We start from the raw sequence: 26614 nt of genomic DNA on the forward strand, positions 1-26614 counted from the left end.
TGGTGATAGCCAATACCCTCTTCAGGCATAAAATGATCCACAGGTATACATGGCGAGTGATGAAAAGGGTGGGTGGTGAACTGAATGAAAGGAAGGCAATGATTGATTATGTGTGTGTGGATGAAAGGATGCGAAGATGTGCAATGGATGCAAGAGCTTATAGAGGTTGGGGGAGTGGACTTTCTGACCACTACTTGGTGGTGGCCAGAATTAGGATCCAAGTAAGATGGAGAAATAGAAGAAGGGAAAGACGAGAGGAAGAAGTAGTTGCAAGGAGAGAGGAAAGTGGAAAGGTTACAAGAGGATGAGAAAAAGGCAGAGTATACGAGAGAAGTGGAGGAACGATTGGTCAAATATGAATTGGAGCAGATGTGGGACGTGGAAGGTGTGTGCAGGATATTTACAGAAGAAATATGTGCAGCATGTGATGTGGTGTGTGGGATGAAGAGAAGACGGAGGGGGATGCAAGGAACAGCGTGGTGGACTGAAGAGGTGAGACAGGCTGTGGCACAAAAGAAGAAAGCATACAATGAATAGATGAGAAATAGGGGCGTGGAAGAACCTGAGAGGCGGAAAAGAGAGTTATATGTAGAAAGAAAGAGAGAGGTGAAAAGTTTAGTAAGAGAGAGCAAGAAGAGAGTGGATGAGGAATTTGGAAGGAATTGGAGTGTAAAGTGGAGGGACTGTAAGAAAATGTTCTGGAAAGAGATGAAGAGAGTAAGACAGGGTGGAAGTGAAGTTAGCAGGGGAGTGAAAGATAAAAATGGTAGATTACTAGTGGAGAAGGGAGAAAAAGTGAGCAGATGGAGAGAACACTTTAAGGAATTGTTGAACATAGAGGATGGAAGTAATGCGAGTATAAGTGGCTGGGGAATGGCTGGGAGAAGGAGGGAGGTGAGAAGACAGGAAGAAATCAGTAGGATAAAAGTTGTGGAAGCAATGAAGAAAGTTAAAATGGGGAAAGCCCCAGGAATTGATGGAGTGTGTGGTGAAATGCTGAAGCATGGGGGAGAGATAGTAGTAGAATGGATGTGGAAGATGTGCAGATTGGCCTGGGAGGATGGTAGAGTCCCAGAGGATTGGAAGTCAGGTATAATTATTCCCTTGTACAAAGGAAAAGGGGAAAAAGAAGTGTGTGGTAATCATAGGGGCATTTATCTTCTTAGTATAATAGGAAAAGTGTATGGTAGGATACTTATTGACAGAGTTAGAAAAAGAACAGAGGAATTAGTTGGAGAAGAACAGGGAGGCTTTAGGAAGGGAAGAGGTTGTGTAGATCAGATATTCAGTCTTAGATCTTTAGTGGAAAAGTTCCTAGAGAAGGGAAAGAAGTTGTATGCGGCTTTCATGTATTTGGAGAAAGCATATGACAGGGTGGAAGACAAGGACTGTGGAAAGTATTAAGAATATATGGAGTAGATGGGAAGCTGTTGAATGCTGTGAAGAGTATGTGTGATGGTGCTAAGGCTGCAGTGCGTGTGGATGGTGAACTAGGCAAATTTTTCTCTTTGGAGGTTGGGTTGAAACAAGGATGTGTCATGTCTCCATGGTTGTTCAATCTGTACATGGATGGGGTAATTAATGAGGTACAAGGTAGGGGAGTGGACGTTGGAGTGGCCCTGGTGAAAGAGAATAGTGTTTGGAAACTCCCTGTACTGTTGTTTGCAGATGATACTGTGTTGTTGAGTGATGACGAAGGGGAGCTGCAAGGCTTGGTGGATGAGTTTGGGAGAGTGTGTAAGAAACGGAATCTAAAGGTGAATGTAGGGAAGGGTAAAGTGATGGTCTTTGCAAGAGGTGAAGTCAGTGAATGTACAGCGAAGTTGAATGGTGAGGAATTGGAAAATGTGAGTATGTTTAAGTACTTAGGTAGTGTGATGAGTAAGGATGGAGGTTTGGACAGTGAAGTGCTTGAAAGGGTACAACAGGGAAGAAAGGTTGCTGGTTGTTTGAAAGCAGTGATAAGAAACAGGGAAGTGAGCATAGAGGTGAAAAAGTTACTACATGACAGTATTGTGATACCAACTCTAACGTATGGAAGTGAAGCTTGGACATTGTTGGAAGGACACAAGTCAAGAGTGAGAGCAGTGGAAATGAGTTATTTAAGATGAGCCTGTGGAGTCACATGGAGAGACAGGCTGACGAATGAGAATATAAAGGAGCGTTGTGTTGTGGATGTAGATGTGATAGGAAGCGTTATGAGGAACACACTGAGGTGGTTTGGCCATGTGGAGAGGATAGAGGGTGAAAGACTGACGAAGAGAGTGTATGTGAGTGAGGTGGAGGGGGAAAGAGGGGGGGGGGAGGCCGAGGATGAGATGGAGGGATGGGGTGGAGAGATATATGAGAGAGGGGGGTGCGAGTTGGGAGCAGGGCAGTGAAATGGCGGGGGACAGGGCGATGTGGAGGCGATTTGTTTGTGGCCACCCCAAACGGGATTGAGGCGTCTGGCAATAGATAGATAGATAGATAACTTTGAACCATTCTGCGATGTTTGACCCAAATCAGCTTAAACCTGTTTTAGTTAACGAACGAAATATCTGACCCTGGTTTTGATCTTTTCCTTTGACTGATTGTTCTTGGAATTGAATCACCTCACTCTTTTGTAACCTTCAACAGCTTTACGAAGTATAGTCATAATTGGATTAAAACGTTCGAGGTGGCCTTGGCTTTGCCCTTGATCGATAACCCCTTTCTATGCCGTTAATTAATCACCAGTCTTCATAATGATCTTCAGTCATAATGACAAATTTGGTGCAGTTCCATCCAATAGTTTTCTACAATCTTGCTAACAGACAGACGGACATACAGAAGGACAAATGCAGAGAAATGGACAAAACACCTAACACCCTCACGCTCTCGTACGAGTGTGAAATTACAGTACATCCAAAGGGTGGTTGGAGTTGTATATTATCTTTTTCTGTCGACTTTGGGCATAGGCTTAACAATCCGATCTCTTAGGCCCAGCAGCCCTCCTTCACATGTCTCTATTCCAGCACTAATTCCCATCATTTGTACTGGATAAATGCATGGCTTCTCTTATTCAGGACTGATGCACAGGTATTAGCAGCGTTGTTTTTATGACATGGTTGTGGGTCTTGTAGACCAGTCAAGTCTATTTTAAGGAGTTTCAGTTCATGAAACTGTTCTCCGTCGCAGCTTGGGATCGATTTTGCGTCATTGAGGACAACAAACTTCTATTCTAACCACTCGGTCACAACCTGTTGGTGACTGTGCAACTGGTCAAACGCTTCACATGTTTGGAATAAAAAGCCTAGCTCCGAATCTTTACGGTTCTGTTGGAGCAATAATTGATTTACTGATGTATACTGCATATGGGAAAGACAGAATACATTCCAAATTATATACTTCTAATGGCTTACATACCAGGATGCAATTTATGGACAGTGAAATAGGATACACAATACAATTTTTCTCAGTTCTTCAAAATGTGCTTTAAAATGTAAAGCACTGCAGTAGCCACTCTTTTTAAGTTGCAGTGCTGTCTGATCTGGTCACATATTATAGGTATTCAGTAAGTGATCGTCAGTAATAAGGGTATGTGATTCTTCTGCACATCCACAGGTGACACATATAAAGGCACCAAGTGAAAAGTCATAGAGGTTCTCTCGTAAGGTATGATACCATTGGCCGCAGTCGTACTTACCTAAACCATTCCTCCCATCCTCCTCGATCTCTGACACCCCACCGAAGACCAGAGGACAAGAGATTCTCCAGCGTGTCAACCGGAGGGGCGGGCAGAGGCACCAGAAGGAAAGCTATCAAAGAGCTCTTGTAGGCAACTGAGAGCACGACGGCGGTGATCCAAGAAGCCATTACTACCAATCTCAGCCCAGGAGACTTCGGGACCAACTTCACAGGCTGGGAACGGGTTAAGAAGATGCCGCAGACATACCAGAAGGAGTTGGTGAATTTATGGAACCATGATCCTGGCTCCAAGGTCCCTGTTAGCCGGATGATAGGCGGCAAGACTAGCAGAGTCACAAAAATCATGACCCATACAATCCCCTGGGAGTGGAAAGGAATAGATATTTTGGATGATTATTGTACACATCCAGTGTCTGACTAATCATTATAAACATTTAGTGGTTAGAGGAAAGAGACGAATTTGATTGTCGATTATGGATGTTTAAATGAAACGAACCTGTTCTGTTGATTACCATCATCACCTGGTACGTGGAAGAAAGGGATCTGTTTGATAACTGCCAATCCCTGGTGGTTATGAGAGGATGTGTTGGCCTGATTATTGTAAATTTCAGGTATTAAAAAAAAAAGTTTATTAGTCAATAGGGTACTAGAAGTTTGTTGTTCGTATGTTACTGAGGGCTTCGTATAGTTTCATACATTGAAATGCTCTGGGCAGCAGTTGCATAGACTTGAGCTTGCTACCCTTTGGAAAGAGCAATATGGGGTTCGCTGTTTTGCCGTTCGTAATAATAAGATCTGATTAGCAATTCGATTGGCATAAATTAGGGAGTATACATCATTTCACTTGGGACTGATAATGTCTTAGCCACAAATAATATGAATATTTGTATAATCTGACATTTGTCTTGATACCTACTTAGGTATGGTTGAAAACACATAATTTCATTTAAGACCAGAGGGAATCAAAAGCTGAAAAAAATAACAACAGCTAGCAATATCAGAGCAAGTCAAGCAAAAGAACGTCAAAGAAAATTTCCGTTGGAGGCACTTTGAAATTGTTTTTAAACGACTGGAGGTTGCTTCATGGGGAAAGATAAACTGAGGAAGACTCAGTATTAGCCACATGTATAGGTAAAACAGTGAAAATATCAGTCTCCTCTGACACTTGGAAGCTGGACAGAAATGGGATGCTAGGTTCTGTGGATGGACAAGTGTTGTGTATCCGCCGTGATGGCAAAGACATGCACATGGAGATTTCAGAGGGAAATGTCCACTGATCAGCATAAGAGAGATAAAAGATTGATTTCAAAAGCTGCGGTAACTACAGGTACTATTAGGAGTCAATAAGGACTGATATGGAAAATCTTTGACCACACTGTTAGCGAAGTAATTTTATTTTTGGAGAATCCTCACTATCTTTTCTCCCTCACACACACACACACACACACACACACACACACACACACACACACACACACACACACACACACACACACACACACCAACAACAACAATAACAACAAAAAATGTTCTCCATAGAGATGTGTAAGATCCTATTCAAGATAAATAACTAATTAAAATTAAATAAAATATGGAGTTCAATCAGCATTCTGGCCTCTGAGAAATTCATGTCTTAAGTGCAGTACTGGAACCTTTCGAAGACAGACACAAGAAGACACTGAAAATATTAAAGTAAAATTTAAGCATTGGGATGTTTGTTGCTAAAGGTTAGTTGCAGAGTGATCGTGTAGAAGTTTATGTTGAGGAGAAAGATGAAGAACCTGAGTGGATGGAGCATTAAAATAATTATGATTTCTTAAATCTGAGATAATAGATTAACAAGGAGCACTCAGACAGTGCAACAGCCTAAGATAACCTAAGTAGCGTTTTCCAAATTGTGAGGCGCGCCCCCTGAATGGGGTGCGTTGTGGGGGCAAAGGGGGGATGCAGCCCCATGGTAAAAGTTTTAAGAAGTAACGTGAAAATTTTTGGATATTTCGGAGGAAGATCAGAGTGTAATATTTACATTAATCTCTCGTTTTTACTCAGTGAACTTAACCTTCTTTAGGCAGTTTTTCATAATTTTTGCAGTCTGCCTATATATCGATGGAGACGGCATACAAATGAGAATCTTAAGCCAACGATTCTACAGAGCATTCGAACGGGTATGGACGTCAGCACATGAGCATCAAACGTTCTCAGTCGAGTTGTGTCATGCTTGGTATATTGGAAGGTGTAATATTTGCCCTCACCGTTTTTGTAGTCTATTGACATTTTTTAAGTAACTGATGCAATGCATTCATTTTTTTTTTTTTTTACCTTACCCACCCTGAATACGAGAGAGAAAGAATAAGATGTTCTTTATGTAATCAAACCTTTTATCAACATGGAGAATTGATAAATATAATAATAAAGTGAAGACTATAGAAAATGCTCTTGTTCATACTACTTGCCTCGACCGCGTAAAAAGTGTGTTAGTGCAGTCAGATGAACTGGAAGTTAGGGGGTCATCAGGATAAAAAGTTTGAAAACCATTGGTAGGTTCACCCTTTGCTCTAGCTGGAGTGATATTGTTTTTGTTGTTGTTGTTGTTGTTTCCACAAAAGTCAAATCAGCAAACTGTCACTTGTGACTCATGCCAAGACTTTAATTCGTCCGATTGTGTGTGGCGACAGTGGTATGAGGCATCAAATAAAATTGTCACATATGATCTGCATGAAACTGTTATTTTTGAGCAAGTTTTCATCATTTCTAAATGAACAATCCTATCATTAGGACTTTCAGCGCTACGATTTTTTTTCCAACTACTTTAAACATAAAAAAGTGATGAATCTGAGAAAGTCTGTTTCACATGGTCATATAAGTTTTTCGTGAAAGTTTCAAGAAGGCTGAATTCATATATGTACTTTTAAGATTTCCACAGTATTGCACGACGGAAAACTGCCACAGTTTACACTCCCACCCATTCGCTGATTGTGCGTATAAGTGTTCTTGCTCATTCACTTAGCTCGCTCGTTCAATCAACTCATAACTGTTTGAGTTATAGGATCAAACTTTAGAGCTTGTCCTTGTAGCCTTGATATCGATTTAATATTCTCAATATCATATCCTTTCGTCCTTGGCTTATTCTCTTTCATTTCACCAAGTGCTCTTGACATTATTTATAATCTGTTAAAGTTTACCTTACCATGTGACCTTGACCTCTGACTTCGACTGGAGACCTTGGTCTTTGACTGACTGTTCCCAATATTGAATCCCTTCATTTCTTCCCTACTCTGATTCGTTCCACCTAGTTTGGTGTAAATCAGATAAAAACTGCTCAAGTTGACCCTGTTGAGTGATTTTGTCCTTTGATCTGTTGTTCTAAAAAACGATTCACTCAGGCCTTTTTAAAAATTGTTCCAAATCAGGTCAAAACTATTTTTATTATCTTATTTACATGCAAAAATGGATAGACCGAAATTTTACCTTGCCTTGTGACCATATTTTTTGACTTATTGTCCTCAAAATTTACTATTTTTTTTCTTGCCTTACATTCAGTTTTTACAGCAAGTTTGGTTTCAATCGAATCAAAACTGTTTAGGTTGACCTTTCCTTTGACCTAGTAATAAACACGCCATTCGTTGACTAACTTTCAACCCATCCACAAAGTCAGAAAAAAATGAGATCAAGACTACACGCAGAAGGATACACAGCCACACAATGATCAGAGCAGTACCCCGTTCTCCTTCTCGCCAGTGCGGGTGTAGTAATCTGAACCTAAATGTACCTTTGTTACATTTAGGGAAATTTGTTTTAACAGTAAGGATGGACCCTGCAAGAAAAGGATGGAAAAGTGAAACCAGGAATCATCAATGTACAAACGAATAAGATTACAGACCAACTTCAATGCACTTCCTTCCATACCGATTTGCCTGTTACATTTCAACTTGCTGCTGCTGCTATTGCTGTCGTTGTTGTTGTTGTTGTCGTGGTGGTGGTGGTGGTGGTGGTGATTAATTTCGACGTGAGCACAGTGGACTTATGTCTTTCTATGATCGACATAGTGTGCATTAGTAACATAAAGGGGGACCAGAGGGATAAATATATGTTATCAATTGTTAAGGAAAAAATGCCACGAAAACTTCCATGTGAATTAGAATTTGGTCTTAGATGCACAGTTCAAATGACTGAGTTGAAGGGCGATTAGAGATATCGTGAGAAATGCCACTTTCGGTAGCTTTAAAAGAGAACTGGAGGGATGGTGATGCATAAGTGATAAGAAATCCAATCTGCGGTTCGGAACAATGCCATTTCGATCTCAAACTGGAGAAGGTACAATTTGATTATGTGAATTTCATTAATACAGACCACACTAATCTTCCGCAAGACTCACCGACGTGTCTCAAAAAGGCCACCGGGCATTCTATAGGTCATTCACTTTAATTTGGCCTAATTTTCGTCTTTTATTTTTTTTTTTTTTAGCTTATTTCACGTAGCTTATTGGCAGAAAAAAATACTACGGCTCTGCAGCCTTTCTTTGGCACTTCTTCGTGAGTAGCACCATATTCTAGTGTTAAATTACTGTTTCACTTATGCATTCAAAGTGGAGAGATGGTAACAATGGGCCAAGTTAAAGTAAAGCAGGTCACGAAGAAGGCAACCCTGGCATGAATTCAGAATGAACGTTGGGAATTGGTGTTAAAATGGTGACATGCTAAAATGTGCAACACTGAGGAGGACGACTGTGGCTTAGAGGACGGACTGTCAAATCTATATATCGAGTTGACACACAAAACAGTGATACCTAAAACATTATCTCACACTGAAGGGCCAGGCGACTGCGGTGTACTGGGGCAGGGGCTTTGCCTTGGGGGTGATGAAGCAGGTGTAGTCGATGTAGTGAGGTCGAGTCATGTCCATAATCCTCAGACGGTCGGCGGTGATGAAGTAGTTGGCGAAGGATATGTCTGTGTCACCCCTCACAGTCTCACCTAGTGCTCCTGGATTATGGGAGGATGAGTCGTCTTTGTTTTATTTCTAAAAACTATTTTCTTAAACCCAGGAAAAGCTGAACAAAGGTTAAACAAAAGCATGTGATATTAGCAATGAGGAAATAAAAATTCACCATCTAGTTGAAAGGGTTAAGTTACTCCTAGTCTAAATAAAATCTTCAAATTTTCGTTTGTTTCGCTTAAAAGGCTCCAACAATGTTGCATGCATCGGCCTTGGTCACCTAAAGACGGCTTTCCACACTGCTCGATCTCTACTCAGTCCCTTATCCTTGAGGTCACATTGTATGATCTCGTTCCAAGTCTTCTTTTCTTCTTCTTCTTCTTTTTTTTTTCGGCCTCTCGCAGCTCTGTCCTCAACATTCATACCTCTCACCCTTCGCACCCAGTTGTAGAACTTCATTTTCTTCGCATTCCCAAACCATCTCAGTCTACTCTTTCTTATTACATCACTAATATACAGTATTAAAGTCCCTTCCCTCCTCGCAGCTTTTCAATCGCATTCCTAACCCCCTCCCCCAGAGCTGTTGTTAAAAGACGCACTATACATCCATCTGATCATTATCATCTCTGTATGTTTGAGCCAATGAATATCCAACTCTTTTATTGCCAGTCTCAAATCCCTTCAGTTTTACATCCCTAATACACGTCATATATAAAATATAGCCGTTAGTGATGGAAATGTCTATCTGGTCAGAGACTGTTTGTTTAAGGGTACATAATTTAATCATGTTTCAGCTCGAGGACATACTGTATATTCGCCACTGTTCTTTCTATACCGTAACCAAGTAGTTAGCGCTGCTAAAGTTATCGATCTGATAGTGCCAGAGTTCGATTCCACGTGCAGGCATCTGTCACCAATCGACTCAGGTGTCCATTCCCACCTTGTCGGCTGGTAGGCAGAGTGAGTGTGTAGGGTAAAATCTAATGGAGGTAACTGTGGTAGCCTGGATGATGTAGCGGCACTGTATCACAGAATAGTGAGTGCATAAACCGCAACAGACTCAAAGGCCTAAGTTACTGAGATGAGCACCTCGGCTTAGCACCAAATAATGTATACCTTCACCCAATCGTTCAAGATCGAAAGGTAACAATTTTACGTCAAGCTAAAAATATACGCTTATAATAACGCTACTAACCCGTCCAAGTACCGTTGTCAAGTCTGCTTCCCCACTTCTCGCCATCTCGAGGAGTGGCAATATCCACAGTGAAGTTGAGAGCTGAAGCCAGAATAAACAGCAGTCTTATCTCCAGCCCGTCGTACCTCACGCCCGCACCCTTGCTCTCGAAGATGGACACGGGAGGATGGTTGAATGTTGTGGCTCGCAACTGAGGGTATCATAAAGGAAATTTTCTTTCGATGAGGTTGTGAAAGAAACTTACTCGATAGTTATCATCATTATCATCATCATCATCAGCAGCAGCAGCAGCAGCAACAGCAGCATCTCACTAAGTTTCTTCCTCTCCAAGAAATTTTATTTTTCATCATTACTATCATCATCATCATCATCATCATCATTATCGTCAACATCATCATCATCATCATCATCAGCAGCAGCAGCAGCAGCAGCAACAGCATTATCATTTTCTTTTCCGAAAGTTATCATCATTACTATCATCATCAGCAGCAGCAGCAACAGCAGCAGCAGCAGCAACAGCATTATCATTTTCTTTTTCGATAGTTATCATCATTACTATCATCATCATCATCGTCGTCATCATCATCATCATCATCATCAGCAGCAGCAGCAGCAGCAGCAGCAACAACATTATCATCATGACCTGTCCCACTCATTCCCACACCTTTTTCCACCCTATTCCACCAGCTATTACCATCCCAGACAGCCCTGCCCGCTCCTTTCCACACATCCTATACATTTTCTACCATTTACGTGACATCAGGTTATTGTTGTTAACACCTACCCACCACCAGTGCTGTCCCTCACGCAAACCCATTATCAGAGGATGTACTTGCGCCATAATTCCCCGCCATCCATTGCCAGTTTAGTTATTCATGCTTACCCTTCCCAACTCCTTCCGCTCACATCATTTTTTTTTTTCTGTCGTATTTTACTGGCCTCTCAACAACAGCCTTTTTCACAATATGCTATACTTGTCCCCACATGACCCATCATAAGCAACCATCCAGCCAACTCTGCCTTATCCTTTACAGCCACATCACCCAAAATGTCGTGCATATCCTAACAATGATTTCCAACACTACTAGCGTCCCTCTTCAGCACTTAGGCGCTGGTGACGGTCACCTTCGTGTGATAGTATCGATATAACTGGGTGGTGAACCTGCCAGCTATACAAACGTCCCTAAACTACTTCTTTATCCCCCCAAAGGAGGTTGGTGTGCTGCACGAGGAGGGCAGCTTCAGTCTTAAGTCCACTGACTACTACTACTACTACTACTAGCAGCAGACCTATGATGCGCTAAGAGGATGTTACTCCCCACTATGGCTTATCACTCACCACTGTCCCAAACAAATCCCCTCATTCGTTTCTGCCTCTCCCACCAAGTAAAAAAATAAAAATCTAAATCCGACTTTAAAACCCATTGCCCAGTAACTATGGCTTTTGGCACAAGTCTTTTTTGACATGAACTGTGAATTTTAGGTAAACTGAAAACACCTACTCACTTGACATCATCCCAAGCTGAACTGTTGGTGTCTAAAAGTCCTGAAATGAATAAGAATGAATAAAACTACAGAAAGTCATCTAGATAGATGTACTGTAAGTGGACTTGAATTAATCTGACTGTGATTCTTATTCGACGTGGCATCAAAGGCCTCGTAGCATATTTTCTAAGCAATTTATTTTGCCTCTTACACCTTAACATTCCCATGAATGTTGCACTGTTCCATTTCAATATCGGCATATATTGCACCAGTAGCATACAAGAGGAAACTGAGGTGTAATTTGCAGAGTAAACCACCAAGAGCGAATCGTTATGAAATCTCAAAAGCCACTTTGAATACAGATGTGGACCCGATTGGATGTGAAGGATCAAACTGGACCTAAATGGCTCGTACACTACTTGACCTGAATGGACCTCACTGAAGCTGAATTACCTAACTAACTAAGCCGAACTGGACATAAGCTAGCCTGAACCTGAAGTAGCACTGATGAAATTTAATGAACCAAAAAAATATTAACGAACCTGTATCTCTCTGAATCTGTATCAGTTCATACTGCAACAACTCCACTAGCGGGATGGAGATTCTCCTCGAAGAGAGTGATAGTCATAATATACGCTTCTCCATTTTGACAAAATAGAGAGAGAAGAATGTAGGAAGAAAGATGCACGTGAAAGTCAAAGTAATGTACTGGCTATGTTTGTGGGTTTCGGTCAGAATATGTCGAGAGAACCAACAAAGTGAGAACATACTGTATGTAAAAACATGAATGGCTATATTACCAGCACCCACTTAAATGCTCGCCAAGGTGTGGGCTAGGACTCTAGACTCAAGACTTACTTAACACGAAATGAGTACGATAACTACGGAACCATTGCAGGGTCACTGGCTCTAAATGACTCTGAATAACCCTAAACTGATTATACAAAGGAGAACAAAGGAAAGCAAACAGCAGCAGACTTATTAGTCCTTTGGTGGTTGTTTGGTATAGGGAAGATTATAAGTAACAAAAGAATTTTGTCTGTTTTAGCAGTTTAAGCCAAAAACTGAGAAGCAAGAAGGCTCCCCGCCCCCCAACCAACCCATCAAACCCTCCAGCCGAACCGCAGGAAACAGTGAAAAGGATCACCATGCAACAAAGAAAAACTGTCACGGAAATTTCATATGAAAGAGGGAAAAGAAATCTTATTCTACGCTGTCAACCTGAAAAGGAAAGCAACATTAAGTCAACAGTATTTACCGATGTTGCTCTGCGGGATTTATCATCTGGGATCTGAAAAAAAAAAAAAAAGTTTATACGTTACAGAAATGTATTATTTAGGAGGGAACATAGTAAACTGGGGGTTAGAAGACATATACATATCCAAGCGACCTTGAAAAGTTAGTACTGTACGAGTATTACAGTTTACTAAGTTGCAGGGCAGCTTGTTCCACATAGTTACAGCTCTATTAAAGAAGTTGCTTAGCTTCATCTGACTGGAATCGTTTGCCAGTCATTTTATGCGGATAACCTCAAGGACATCTCGAGCGATCAAGTGTGGAGCCTTTATCGATTGCCGTATTTATCGTGTCTTTAGAATATTTTGAATATCGTACTTGAATTAAATCTTCTTGTAACCTTTGTTTAGTTAAGGTAAAGAGATTCAGGGTGCCTAAACGCTCCTCATATTCTCAAACTACAATCTAGATATTACTTTGACCGCTCTGCAATGCACTTTCTCATGTTTCTCTATGTCGTTTCTGTAATAAGGCGACCAGAACTGGATACAATACTCAAAATGTTGGCGTACAAGAGAATTATTCAAGGTGAGGATGATAGTTTCAGATTTGTACTCAAATGCTCTACCAATGGATCAGATTAGTTTGTTGGTTTTTTTTTTAACAGCCTCCATAGACTGTTTGCCTGGCTGAAGATAATTTTGTTATTATAATTCCTTTGTCTTTTTTACGACTGACATTATCTATAGTAGTTCAGTGGTTCTTTGTAGGTCATGCACCAGCAGCCCAAGATAAAATCGTGGACCATCTCCATTTTTTATTTACTTTTTAAAAACAACTGTTGGATTATATTATCACTGACAATTTGTTCTTTTCTTTTCTTTCGTAGGAATTGTAGAAAGAGGATGGATAAGAAAATTTAATTTTATTATTTATAAACGTTTAATATTCCCTTCTCACGAACAAAATTTTTCATTTCCTTTACTTTCCAAAAATTTCGAAGGAAAATAGTAGATAGCTAAAGTTTGATTTTGGAAATTATTTTGTAAGAAAACATAATAAAATCTCTTCTCGCTGACAAACTTCGCCTCTTATTTGTGAAGTAAAAACGAAGAAAACTGACATTTTGGTGTGAAATTTATTTCCAACAACCAGAAGATTTGGGGATTTTCTTATCATTCACAAGCTTTTCAGTGTTTGGAGTGGTACCTGATAAGGCACAACGAATATCGTTTTCCACACAAGACGTTTCCTCTTGTTTGAATTTAATATGCAACAAGCATGAAAATCCACTCTCAGACACGCAGATTGATGCAAATGGCAGAAGAAGTCTGACTACATCGTGCTGACAGATCTGTATAACTGCCAGTCATGTCGGCCCCAGATTTCTCTATGGTGACTTGCTGGTACGTTTTCATCCGCCACATCATTTTTCAGATGGATTTCGGATCCATCTGTTGAGAATGGATGCCTGAAGAAAGCAAGCCCATACCTTATCATGCTCACCTCTGGGAAGTAGCTTTGGAGTTCTTCCTGTAATTTTTGCAAATGATCAGAATTTCCATCTGAATGGCTTCCTTTTCTCCCAGCATGGCATCTAGACATGGAAATTGAACCAAATTATTGTCTTTGACTCTTGTACTCCAGAGTTCTAATTCTTCAAGAAATGCCTTGATGATGCCTTGGTGAGAAAATAAATTTGCATTATTCCCCTGTCGCTGAGACTTACTTGTTCAAATCCCAAAGATATGCATGTTCTAAATGAGACGGTGTCAGCACATTTCAGTTTTTCTTTCCTTTTCCATGGAGAAATTATTCTAATTCTTCTCTCAGCTCAAAAATTCTTTTGACCACTTTCCCTACTGACAGGCACCATACAGGACTGTAGAACATCACATCAAAGTCAGAACCCGTTTCCTGGCAAAATCATTCGAATAGCCTATAACAGTTATTCACAGCTGATGATTGGACATAATTAACCACCTTCACCAGCCCTTTGAAAACTGTGTTCAGTTTATCAGGTAATCTTTTTGATGCCAGTGCTTCGCTACGAATGAAGAAAATATCTCCGGTTACCATTGGAGAGCATTCTTTCTCCATGGTTTTGAAGCCGTTCTTGAGCCCAGCATGACAAGTGCACCATCAGTGGTGACACCCACAAGATTTTTCCAGTCCAGACCATGCATTTCAAACAAATTGTTAACAAATTCAAACACATCTTGAGCCTTTGTGGTGGTATCAAGTGTCTTACAAAAAAGAAATTCGTCTTTGAAGTCTCCTGCAACCATGTATCGTGTGAACACCAATGGCGTGCACATCGAGACATCAGGCATTTCATCCAGTTGAATGGAAAACATTGGATACCTCTTTCTTTTCATCCACAACCTGATCACATAATTACGTTCTGTGACATCTCAGCGATCCATCTTGACACTGTGTCACTAGAGACAGATATATCATTCAGCTTCCATGATGCTCCCTTGCCAAAAGAAGCCACGCCATTTATTTTGCACAGGACAACACAAGTTGCTCTACAATTGTATGAGGAGTCTTGGTCTGTACAACTTTGTACACGACAATGTTGGGCATGCACTGCATTCCTCGCCTTTTCATACAATGCACCTTTTGAGTTGAGACGCTGCCGCTGAAAAGATGATGACTGCTTGTCGAAATAATCTTGATCCTTTTGCTACAAACTGGGCTGACACTTTTTGAGATGGAGTTTGAGCTTATCTGGCTTCATTGAGCCGTTCCCCAAGACTTTGAAACAAATTACACATTGTGGAAAATCCATACCCTCTTTTTCTTGACAAGTGAGGCCGAATTGGATGTAGTCCTCTGAATATTTGCGTTTAACATTCCTTTTTGTCATTGCCATGATTCTAGTTCTGTAGACCAGTATAATACATAGTTTTAGGGGGAGAAACAAATTAAATCTATTAAAACAAATTTTTGCATGTCCAGAACAACATAGAACACCATTAAACATAATAAATTAGTACAGACCCATGAAATCTATAATTTTTTAAACTGGCACCTAACCATTTTTGAGGGCGGCACACAGTTGTAAACAAAGAGCTGGGGCAGCTTGCAAAATAGTTTATAAAAAACTCTTAAAGTTTTTTTTTTATGTGAGGAAGAAGGAACCAATGGCCGCGAGCCCGCACTTATTGTTCCGTCCAAAAGAAAAACAACATACAAGAGAGAGCCAAATTCAAGATCCGATCAATTCGAGATGCCTGGACACACTGCGTTTGAAAGACTGGAGATCATAGGCAGCAGGAAATACAGACAGTGGGAGACAGTTCCAGAGTTGACCTGTTGGATAAATGAAGGACTGGGAGTAACGGATAACTCTTGCATTAGAAAGCTGAACAGAAAAGGGATGGGAGTTTGCTGCTAGACGGGTACCATGCGCCCGTCGTAGAGGTGGAGTAATGCATGCAGACAGTTCAGAGGAGCAGTGACCATTAAAGTAGCGATAGAAAAGAGATAAAGATGCAACAGTACGGTGAAGAGACAGAGGTTGATGGGAGTCAGTAAGAGGAGGAGAGTTAATGAGACGAAATGCCTTTGACTCCACCCTATTGAGAAGAGCTCTATGTGGGGAGCCTTGCCACACATGAGAGATGTACTCCATACAGGGGCGGATAAAACCCCTGTATAGAGTCAACAATTGTGCAGGGGTAAAGAAAGAACGGAGTCGGCTTAGCACACCTAATCTCTTGGAAGCAGATTATACAAGAGATGTAATATGATCTTTCCAAGATAAGTCCTGAGTAAATGAAACCCCAAGCATGTTGAAGGATGATGCAGGATTAAGCTGAATATTATTAAACATTAGTGGGTATACCTGTGGAAGATTTTGTCGGGTTGATAGGTGTAAGAACTGAGTCTTAGACGCATTAAAAACAACCAGATTATTTTTACCCCACTCAGAGATATGAGCCAAGTTAGACATTAGGTGTGCCATAGCCTCATCCCTTGTTTGTTGAAGTAACTGCTGAGATGGGCGTTGCGGGAACCGAATGGAAAGGTGAAGGGTGGAGTCATCAGCGTATGAGTGGATAGGGTTAGATGTACAACTTAGAAGGTCATTGATGAATAAAAGGAAGAGAGTTGGTGATAGGACAGAGCCCTGAGGAACACCACTGTGATAGATCTAGGAGAAAATCGATGGCCGTCTACAACAGCGGCTATAGAACGACCAGAAAGGAAGCTAGCGATGAAGGCACAGATAGAAGGATAGAAACCGTAAGAGGGCAGTTTGGAAATTAAAGATTTATGCCAAACTCGATCGAAAGCCTTTGAGATCTCAAGCGCAATGGCACAGCTTTCGCCAAAGTCCTGAAAGGAGGATGACCAGGAGTCTGAAAGGTTGGTGAGAAGATCGCCAGTGGAGCGTCCCTGACGGTTAGGCAGTGCTCTGCACCTGCCCACACCCCCAGAAATTTTGTCGCCTCAGGATCTGAACTATGGACCACTCAGAAGAGTCATTATGGACCACCAGTTGAGAGCCACTGATCTAGTTAAATACTGTTCATAGTGTAACTGGCCTAATTCGATTTCCAATGTTCAACACATTGCATGAACTAATATTAAAGTCCCTCCGCCAGGTTTGGCCCAATTAAACAATCGATCGAATTCACATTGAATTGCCTCCCTCTGTAAAGATGTGTCTGCTCTGTTTCCAACTTTACTATCATCAGCAAATTTGGATATTTTACGAAAGAAACCCTTATCTATAACATTTATAGTAAAAACAGAGTAGGACCCAGGACTGAGCCCTGTGGCACACCACTAGTAACATCTTTCCAGTTTTATTCTTTGCCATTTCTTGCGACTCTTTATTCACGTCCACTCGAGCACATTGCCTCTGAACCAATGCACATTCAATTTCTGAAGTAGTCTTTATTGGGAACCGTATCTAATGCCTTTTGAAAATCGAAACAGACGATGTCAAAGAACCTAGTTTCATCATATATACTGAATGTATCGTACAAGTCATCTGAGAGATTCTCAAGACAAGAGTGATTATTTCAAAAGCGGTGTTGTGAATCTTTAATGAGATTATACTGTATATTTCTAGAGGCTTAAGAAGCTTATCGCTGATAACAGTTTCAAACAATTTGCACACCACTGAAGTAAAACCTAGTAGTCGATAATTTTCCGGTTGCAGATTGTTACCTTTTTAAAATAACGGAAATATGTTTGCTAGTGTCCACTCATGAGACACCTTTTTATTTCTTAGTGATTTATTGATTAGCTCAGCTACTGGCTTTGATATTTCATTCGCTGCTTGTTTCAAATCCGGAAATATTTTATTTGGCCCCGGTGTTTTAAATATATTTACCAGTGGCTAGCCATACATCATTGTCAGTAACAGTACTGTTGCAAATTATGTTACCCTCTTCTAAGACAAAATAAAAAGCTGCAGGAACGGACTCTGCATTTTCAGCTGTATGGTATGCAAAGAACGTGTTGATAATTTTTGTCATCTCTGTTTCATCAGTTGTATGCTCTCCTTGTGACTTGTGAGCAAATTATTGGTGATATTACCTTTTTTTTCTTCTTCTTCTTCTTAGGGCTGGATTTGCTGATAGAAGCAAAGTCAGTTTCAGAGTTTTTCTTACTTCGTTTTATTAACCGTTTCGCTTTATGACGAAGAGCAATACATTTATTTTATTACTTTCTTTGTTGCAATGCAATTTTTGTGAACATTTTTTTATAGCAAATAAACAACGCTTAATATCCGTATTCCACCACTTGGGTTTAATATTATTAGCAGGTCGTATGTTGCGCGATGAAAATAATATGCTTCATTGATATCTACTGTTCGAACAATGAGATTTCTGTCACTAAACCAATAATTTCCATTATTAATTTATAATCCACTCTCTTGTGTCAGGCATTTTCTCGTAACTAGCCCTGACATTGTCATCAGTGAATTTAAGACACACTAGCCCTAAAGTCTCCTCCTACCATGACATTATTTGCTACGTTTTCCGCTGTGGCCAAAACTAGAACTAATATGCTACCTCTTCGTGTTGGGTAGTCTGCGAGCTGATACGATGAACTTTCTTGCAAGTTAGTGTACAGGTCTAAGCCTATGTCTGACAACTGGGTCTCTCCCTATCTGGCAACCGGTAAATTAAAATCAGCCAAGATTACAGAACTATGGGTGCAACATATTTTAACAATTTGGTTGTAAATATCACTATCTGTGTTACATGACTACGCTGACGGACGATAAATCAGACCAAGTTCTGTTTTGCTAAGGGATTTATTTCTAAGCTGGAGATAAATATTGTCAACGTTATCAATAAAGGGCTAAGGAATTATGACTGCATGAAGCCTTGTCCTAATGAATATCTGTTCACCGCCCTCTGCTCTGTTATTTTCCTCACTACTGAAAATATTGTAAGCTGGTATGTTGTACCCTGCTAGGAAATCTCATCGTTCGGCACTGAGGTCATACTAATTGTTAAAAAGTTGCCTAACTATGATACTCAGTATATGATCTGAATTGCTCTGGGCGAAGTTGAACGGCCCTTGCCTGACGTAAGTGAATCAAAACTAACGACTGTAACTGGCAAAACGGGTCATAAATACTCTTCCTGGATCTGAATATAGAGTCAGCATGACATAGAACAGTGGATATAATTGTGTCGAATATTACCTGAGTAGATAACTGGTGAAATTTTTATAACCGATTTGTTTTCATTTGACTGAACCTGCTGACACGCACAACTTGGAATACTAAGCTGTGGCTCCTTGAAATTCTGTGAATCTTGATTATGAGGTAGGAAATAGTCTCCTTGGTTTTTTGTATAATTTGACCTCAACTAAGACTACACTCTGTCTTCAACTGAGCTGAAAGAGGTTAGGGTCCTCTGTCAAGTGGACACAAACCGGCTATGATCATTTCATGCATGTAAAACTTTCAGGTTATACTAACAGTTATGTCAAAATTAATGTCAGTCGTATTGGGTGATGATTCTGCTGGTGTGATACAAATATGTGGCTGCACTTGTTTCTAAAGGACTTAATGGCTATGTTACTTGTACTTTTCTCTTCGTAATGATAAATACAAGGGACTAAAAATGATAGTTGCTTGGGTGCCAGAGATAGAGATAGATAGATAGATAGATAGAGAGAGAGAGAGAGAGAGAGAGAGAGAGAGAGAGAGAGAGAGAGAGAGAGAGAGATGGGGGTGGGGTGGGGGAAGCATGTACTGTACACCCGAGGAAAGTTCCGCCTTATACACCGGCCTGCCAGTTCGGACCTTTATGCGTGAGACAACCAATAGTGAGGCAGTAGCCAGACACTCAAATGTCTATTACCACTGTGTGGGAGAGGAGAGGTTAAGGGAGGAAGGCTGGGGGAGCTGATAGTTCCTACCCTTCCCTCCTCCATCCCCATCCTTCTCACACAGTTACCAGATAGATGAATATTGGCTACTGCTTTGTTACCACTTGTCTCACATTTACTATTTCCAAGTGGTAAGTGAGTGTATAATGCAGAACTTTCCTCAGGTGTACGTGTATGCGTACAAAATTGCGTGCGTGCGCGCATGCATGTTCATAAAGACAAGCGGACAAACCCGTCGTAACTTACCTGAAACCCATTAAAGTTTACAAGCTTGCGAGGGAACCACACGCGCTTAAGAGGCTGCGAAGAAAACGCGGATGTGGAGAGCTGCAGGGAGGACGCAGATTTAGCGAGTCAGCAGGGCTAGTATTCGCAAAGGATCGTAGCCAAATGTTACGATTAAGCAAATTTTCGTAGTAATCCGTTATTTACCTAAACATTTTGGCTTGTCGTATGTGCAGATTAATATTCATTCTGGCTTGGTTGAGGAGTGTTTGGCAGGTGTGTAGGTGAAATAACAGTATATACTGTAGCTATCTTATACTCGTCTTAAACTCAAGAATGTTTGTGAATACAGTAAAAGGGTCAGTTATTATTATTATTATTATTTTTTTGTCTTAAGACTGCTTGTTGATAACTGTATCCTCACTCATAATGTCGGTAAACAATTCAGAACCCTGTTAAATTGAATATTAAAGATAGCATGAAAATATACGCAGGCTTTCTGATTTCAGCGGTTAAAGTCGAAGGTTCATGTGAATGTGGTTTTGTTTATAATAATTCTTAAGTCTCAGTTGTAAGAGAACGCTTATTAATATTTGGCTATTTTCTAAAATATTTACTAAAATTTGGTCACGGTCTGATTGTTGTCTGGATGAAGGTAAAAGTGCACTATAAACAAGTATTCCTATACACAGGGGAACCACTTCACACCAAACACGCCTTTTCCATGTCTTTGAGTTAGCTGCAGAGGATATTACTCAGCCTGTCATAAGCTGAACGAAACAACGAGAATGATGAGAATGAAGGGGTAAAGCTCAAGATTATAATTACATACCCATGAGCCAAGACTTAGCATGGAGACTCGAGCAGCGTGGGTGAAGAAGTCATGAGTGTGGAGTCGCAGGAGGCCTTTACCATCATTACTATGACCATCGCCATCACTGTCACCACCACTAACACCACCTTCATCATCATCTCCATCTTCCTTGCCTACAGGGGACACCAGCAGAACACTCGGCATCATGTTGAGGGGCAGCGACTGGGGTGGTTGGAGTAAAACTGTGACTAGACAGTGATCATTATCAACTTGACTCTCTTTCCCACCTAAGAATGGAACGAGGTAAGATCCAAAAACAAGATACAATTGGAGAACTATGAGTAGCAAACCAAGTGAAATGGTCACAGTGTCGTTCACACATCATTTAGGCCCCTCATTTTCTTGTTACATCTACACAAAAATTTTTCATAATATTCTTTTTAGTGCTGAAGAGACGCTTTCACGTGATAGCACCAGTACAACCGGACGATGGAATAACTGGTTATACAAAGTTCTCTCAACTTCTTCCTTACCATTCTGAAAGGAGGATTATAGGCTGTAAGAGAAGGGCATGTTTAACCTGCAGTCCACGAAGTTCACATTCAGATAAGAAAAATAACAAAAACTACTACTACTACTACTACGAGACACACTTCACATACAACGGTCAAACAGAGTCATAACTGTTAAGATAAAAAATGGGATTCCAAACCTCTGTCATGTGCTTATATATAGGTAATTAATCTGAACAACTCGCTCGCTCAGTCTTTTAATATATATATATATATATATATATATATATATATATATATATATATATATATATATATATATATATATATATATATATATATATATATATATATTAGCCTACCACGCTTCCTCTCATTATCATTCACCCACGTACACCCGTTTCGCTACCCTGTTTCATCTACTCTCTCCATATGCCCATACCATCTAAGCACACACCAGCAGTCCTTATTCCATATCTTTCGCTAATCACATTGTTTTTATCTTTTCTCAGTTCATACACATTTGTACTGCTCTTTCTTCTAACACTCGACACCGGCGCCATACCAAAATCTAACACCACTATGTTAAAGTGGATACTGACACACCTTCGTGCTCTCGATAGGAAGTAGGGTCATATTCTTAGTGATTTGTGGGAATTTGTAACCCCTCTTCCTAAGCCATTCGATTTGTATATCTCACTTTAAAGCAGTTTTATATTTTGTTTGTGCCTTTCTTTTTTTAAATATAGTGTGTATCAGTAACATACCACAGGATATGAAGGTGTGACAGACAAATTAAACCGATTAGAAAGAATTGTTACAGAAGCTCCAGAGGAAATAGAATTACACCCTTTTATCCTAAACGTTCTCATTTTTCACTCACCTGCAAAAACTGGTCCACCTGCTTCACCCTGGACACGAGAATAAACTTGGCTGCCAGGTTCAGTTGGTGTTGGTATAAATTCAGCAGGAGATGCCGAAGTGCTGCCGGTTCGTTAACCAAGAACAGGTAGTGGACGCAGGTGTCTCGACGCAGGACCTGTGGAGGTTAGCTTTTTCCTATAATTAAATTATGGATGTTATTGATACATTCTTGTTATCTGCAGACGATTTTAATTTACGTAGGAAAGTTTTCTCGTACTGCAGGCGTTAGTAAAGGTTATATCTAAAACTTCCATCTCGAAGCAACCTAAACTGAATGAAACTGTTAGCTGGTAAGAAGAAATAACCATAAAATATCTCATAGCCGTGAAGTGGATAAAAAGACAACTGTAGAACATCCTGAAAGGAATATGAGTCGAAAAAAAAAAAAAACGTGGAAGTTTGTTAATAAACCCTGACATTCCTGGGAGTTCATATAAAATTCAATACAGTCGTCTGCAGTTAGCCTGAATAAAACGATCTGACGTAGTTACACTATTCAGTCCCATGATAAATTTTCAGTTTTGTTTTTTCTACTTCCAGACTGTGTTAGACAGCTTTGGAAATATTTTTCAAATGAAGAAGTCAGATATATCTTCATCCAACCCTCCACTACAAGAGGTCTCTCCAAAGTTGAAGAACATCATGTAAAGATTGCGAGACTACAGTGCACAAATAATACACGTCCCCAGATCTGAAGTGCTTAATTGGTTGACACTTGGTAAAGGCTACTGGAACATCCCAACCCTGATAACACCAACTATGACGGTCAGTGTGATGAGTACTACTGGAAACGTGTTTTAACTCTGACAAGCAGGCATTAGCCTACTTCTGTCTATCTATCTATTGCCAGATGCAAGCGCGCTAACGCAGTCTCCCACAGTCTGTTGGGATGGAAGGAAAGGACCATGGAAAAAACGGTATGTCATAAAAAGACTTTGTAGTTACTTGTAGAGAAGTTATATATATTAGACTTGTGGACGAGCGGTTGTTATACTTGAGTAGCTTTATAAGTAGATAATCTTCTTTCCCATTTGTCATGTAGTGACAGGAGAGGTAAAGAATGGTATGGGAGTATTTTTATTTGTCTTGGAAATATTAACAAGTCTCTCACACAGAGCGGAGTATAAAGTAGAGTCCCGCTAGCTATCTCTCTGTCTCGCTCTCTCTGTCTCTCTCTCAAGTTGCCAAGCCCTTCTCCCTGCGAACTGTCTCTTCTAAGGCCTGTCTCCTTCTGAGCTCTCTTTCCTAAATTCTGGTGAAACAGGAGACGTATCACGTGTGTTCCTTGTGGATGGAAAGTTTAAGAAGCCTGTGTGTGAGTATGTGTGTATGTGTGTGTATGGTCACTAGGGCTTTGTTCACGGGTGGACTGCTGACAACTAACTGCATCATCTCCTTACTGGCCACTGTCGTCAGCTTTCCTCAGTGTAATTTGCAAGCTCATTTCCTATTCCCAGGCTCGCATAGAGCTGTCTGTCTATCTATTTATCTATCTATCTATTATGATTTGTAACTACAATACTGTCATGTAGTAACTTTTTCACTTCCATGCTCACTTCCCTGTGTCTTATCACTGCTTTCAAAGAACCAGCAACCTTTCTTCCCTGCTGTACCCTTTCAAGCACTTCACCCTCCAAACCTCCATCCTCATTCATCACACTACCCAAGTACGTATGCGTTCTCACATTTTCCAATTCCTCACCATCCGACCTCACCTCTCTGTACATTCACTGACTTCACCTCTCTCAAAGACCATCACTTTACTCTTCCCTACATTCACCATTAGATTCCTTTTCTTACACACTCTCCCAAACTCATCCACCAAGCCTTGCAGCTCCCTTTCGTCTTCACTCAACAACACAGTATCATCTGCAAACAAAAGTACAGGGAGTTTCCAAACACTACCCTCTCTCACCAGGGCACTCCAACATCCACTACCCTACCTTGTACCACTTTTATTACCCCATCCATATACAGATTGAACAACCATGGAGACATGACACATCCCTGTTTCAACCCAACCTTCAAAGAGAAAAATTCACTCAGTTCACCATCTACACGCAATGCAGCCTTAGCACCATCATACATACTCTTCACAGCATTCAACAACTTCCCATCTACTCCATATATTCTTAATACTTTTCACAATCCTCGTCTATCCACCCCGTCATATGCTTTCTCCAAATACATGAAAGCCGCATACAACTTCTTTCCCTTCTCTAGAAACTTTTCCACTAAAGATCTCAGAATGAATATCTAATCTACACAACCTCTTCCCTTCCTAAAGCCTCTCTGTTCTTCTCCAACTAATTCCTCTGTTCTTTCTCTAACTCTATCAATAAGTATCCTACTATACTCTTTTCCTATTATACTAAGAAGACAAATGCCCCTATGTTTACCAAACACTTCTTTTTCCCCTTTTCCTTTGTACAAGGCAATAATTATACCTGACTTCCAATCCTTCGGGAGTCTACCTTCCTCCCAGGCCAGTCTGCACCATCTTCCACATCCATTCTACTTCTATCTCTCCCCCATACTTCAGCATTTCACGACACACTCCATCAGTTCCTGGGGCTTTCCCCAATTTAACTTTCTTCATTGCTTCCACAACTTCTATCCTACTGATTTCTTCCTGTCTTCTCACCTCCCTTCTTCTCCCAGCCATTCCCCAGCCACTTATACTCCCATTACCTCCATCCTCTATGTTCAACAGATCCTTAAAGTGTTCTCTCCATCTGCTCACTTTTTCTCCCTTCTCCACTAATAATCTACCATTTTTATCTTTCACTCCCCTGCTAACTTCACTTCCACCCTGTCTTACTCTCTTCACCTCTTTCCAGAACATTTTCTTATGGTCCCTCCTCTTTACACTCAAATTCCTTCCAAATTCCTCATCTGCTCTCTTCTTACTCTCTCTTACTAATCTTTTCACCTCTTTCTTTCTAACTGTCTCTTCCACCTCTCAACTTCTTCCACGTCTCTATTTCTCATCCATTTATTGTATGTTTTCTTCTTTTGTGACACAGCCTGTCTCACCTCTTCATTCCTCCACGCTGTGCCTTGAACTCCCCTCGGTCTTCTCTTCATCCCACACACCACACCACATGCTGCACATATTTCTTCTGTGAGTATCCTGCACACACCTTCCACGTCCCCCATCTGTTCCAATTCATTTTTGCCCAATCTTTCCTCCACTTCTCTCTTATATTCTGCCTTTTTCTCATCCTCTTGTAACCTTTCCACTCTCCTTGCAAATACTCCTTCTTCCCGTCCTTCCCTCCCCCTATTTCTCCATCTTATTTGGACCTTGATCCTGGCCACCACTAAGTACTTCTTGTTGAATAAAATCGTCTGACTTCAACGAAAGTAAACGGCTAAGTGTGACGACATCGATATAAGTTTTTTTTTCCTGATTACTACGTTACGTCATTTGGCATATACCAGAACTTCATACTAAATGAGATGTTAAATCCATCCATCCCTCATCCAATCCTACATTGCCCCATGAGGAGCGTACGAGCCCGGGGCTAGGCAGTTGGTCCCGACATTTAAGATGAGAGTGATAATATTCCTGCTAATTATTACCTGAGTTCGGTTAGTTTTACTTTCGTCTTTGCCGCAACTTTCGCTAGCACATGGATCATAAGTAAGAAAATATGACCTCTATAGTTGGTACGCCTTAACTTGAGGAGAATTTATTTTTGCCTCATAATCCTTTGTAAGGCAATGGTGGATGGTTCTTTGAGTGACCCATTTCAGGTTAGGTCAGGAGTGATTCAAGGAGGAGTTCTTTCGCCATTGTTGTTTGTTTTGGTTATGGATTATGTTATGAAAAAGGTTGTAAGGAGAACAGGTGCAGGAATTAACTGGAAAGGAAATAAGAAGCTGATGGATTTGGACTATGCTGATGATATTGTACTGATTTTGCGGAAGTATTTACGAGATGCAGAGGGTGCTTGATTGTCTGGTGGAGGAAGGAGAAAAAGTGGGATTGGTAATAAATTGTGGAAAGACTGAAATTATTAATATGAACGTGGAGAACCAAATCGATTGTGTAATTGGGAATAATGTGGTGAAGAATGTAGAAAACTTTAAATATCTAGGAACAATTGTATCATCTAATGGATCATTAAACAATGAAATTGAGGAGAGGATTAGACAGGCTTGGCGAGCTGTTGGAATGTTGAAATCTGTTTGGAATAATAATATGCGTTCGGTACATACTAAAGTGAAAATTTACAAGTCCAT

At 40.5% G+C, this 26614-nt stretch overlaps 1 pseudogene; it reads right to left on the reverse strand.

Moving 5' to 3' along the window:
• Positions 1–3667: 3667 nt before the first annotated feature.
• The window catches only part of LOC145408989 (ionotropic receptor 21a-like), a 28955-nt pseudogene continuing 6008 nt past the window's right edge, over positions 3668–26614 (reverse strand).

This window comes from Coenobita brevimanus, chromosome 79 (assembly GCF_032717465.1).
Source record: "Coenobita brevimanus isolate Jiangsu-jjx chromosome 79, ASM3271746v2, whole genome shotgun sequence".
NCBI lineage: Eukaryota > Metazoa > Arthropoda > Malacostraca > Decapoda > Coenobitidae > Coenobita > Coenobita brevimanus.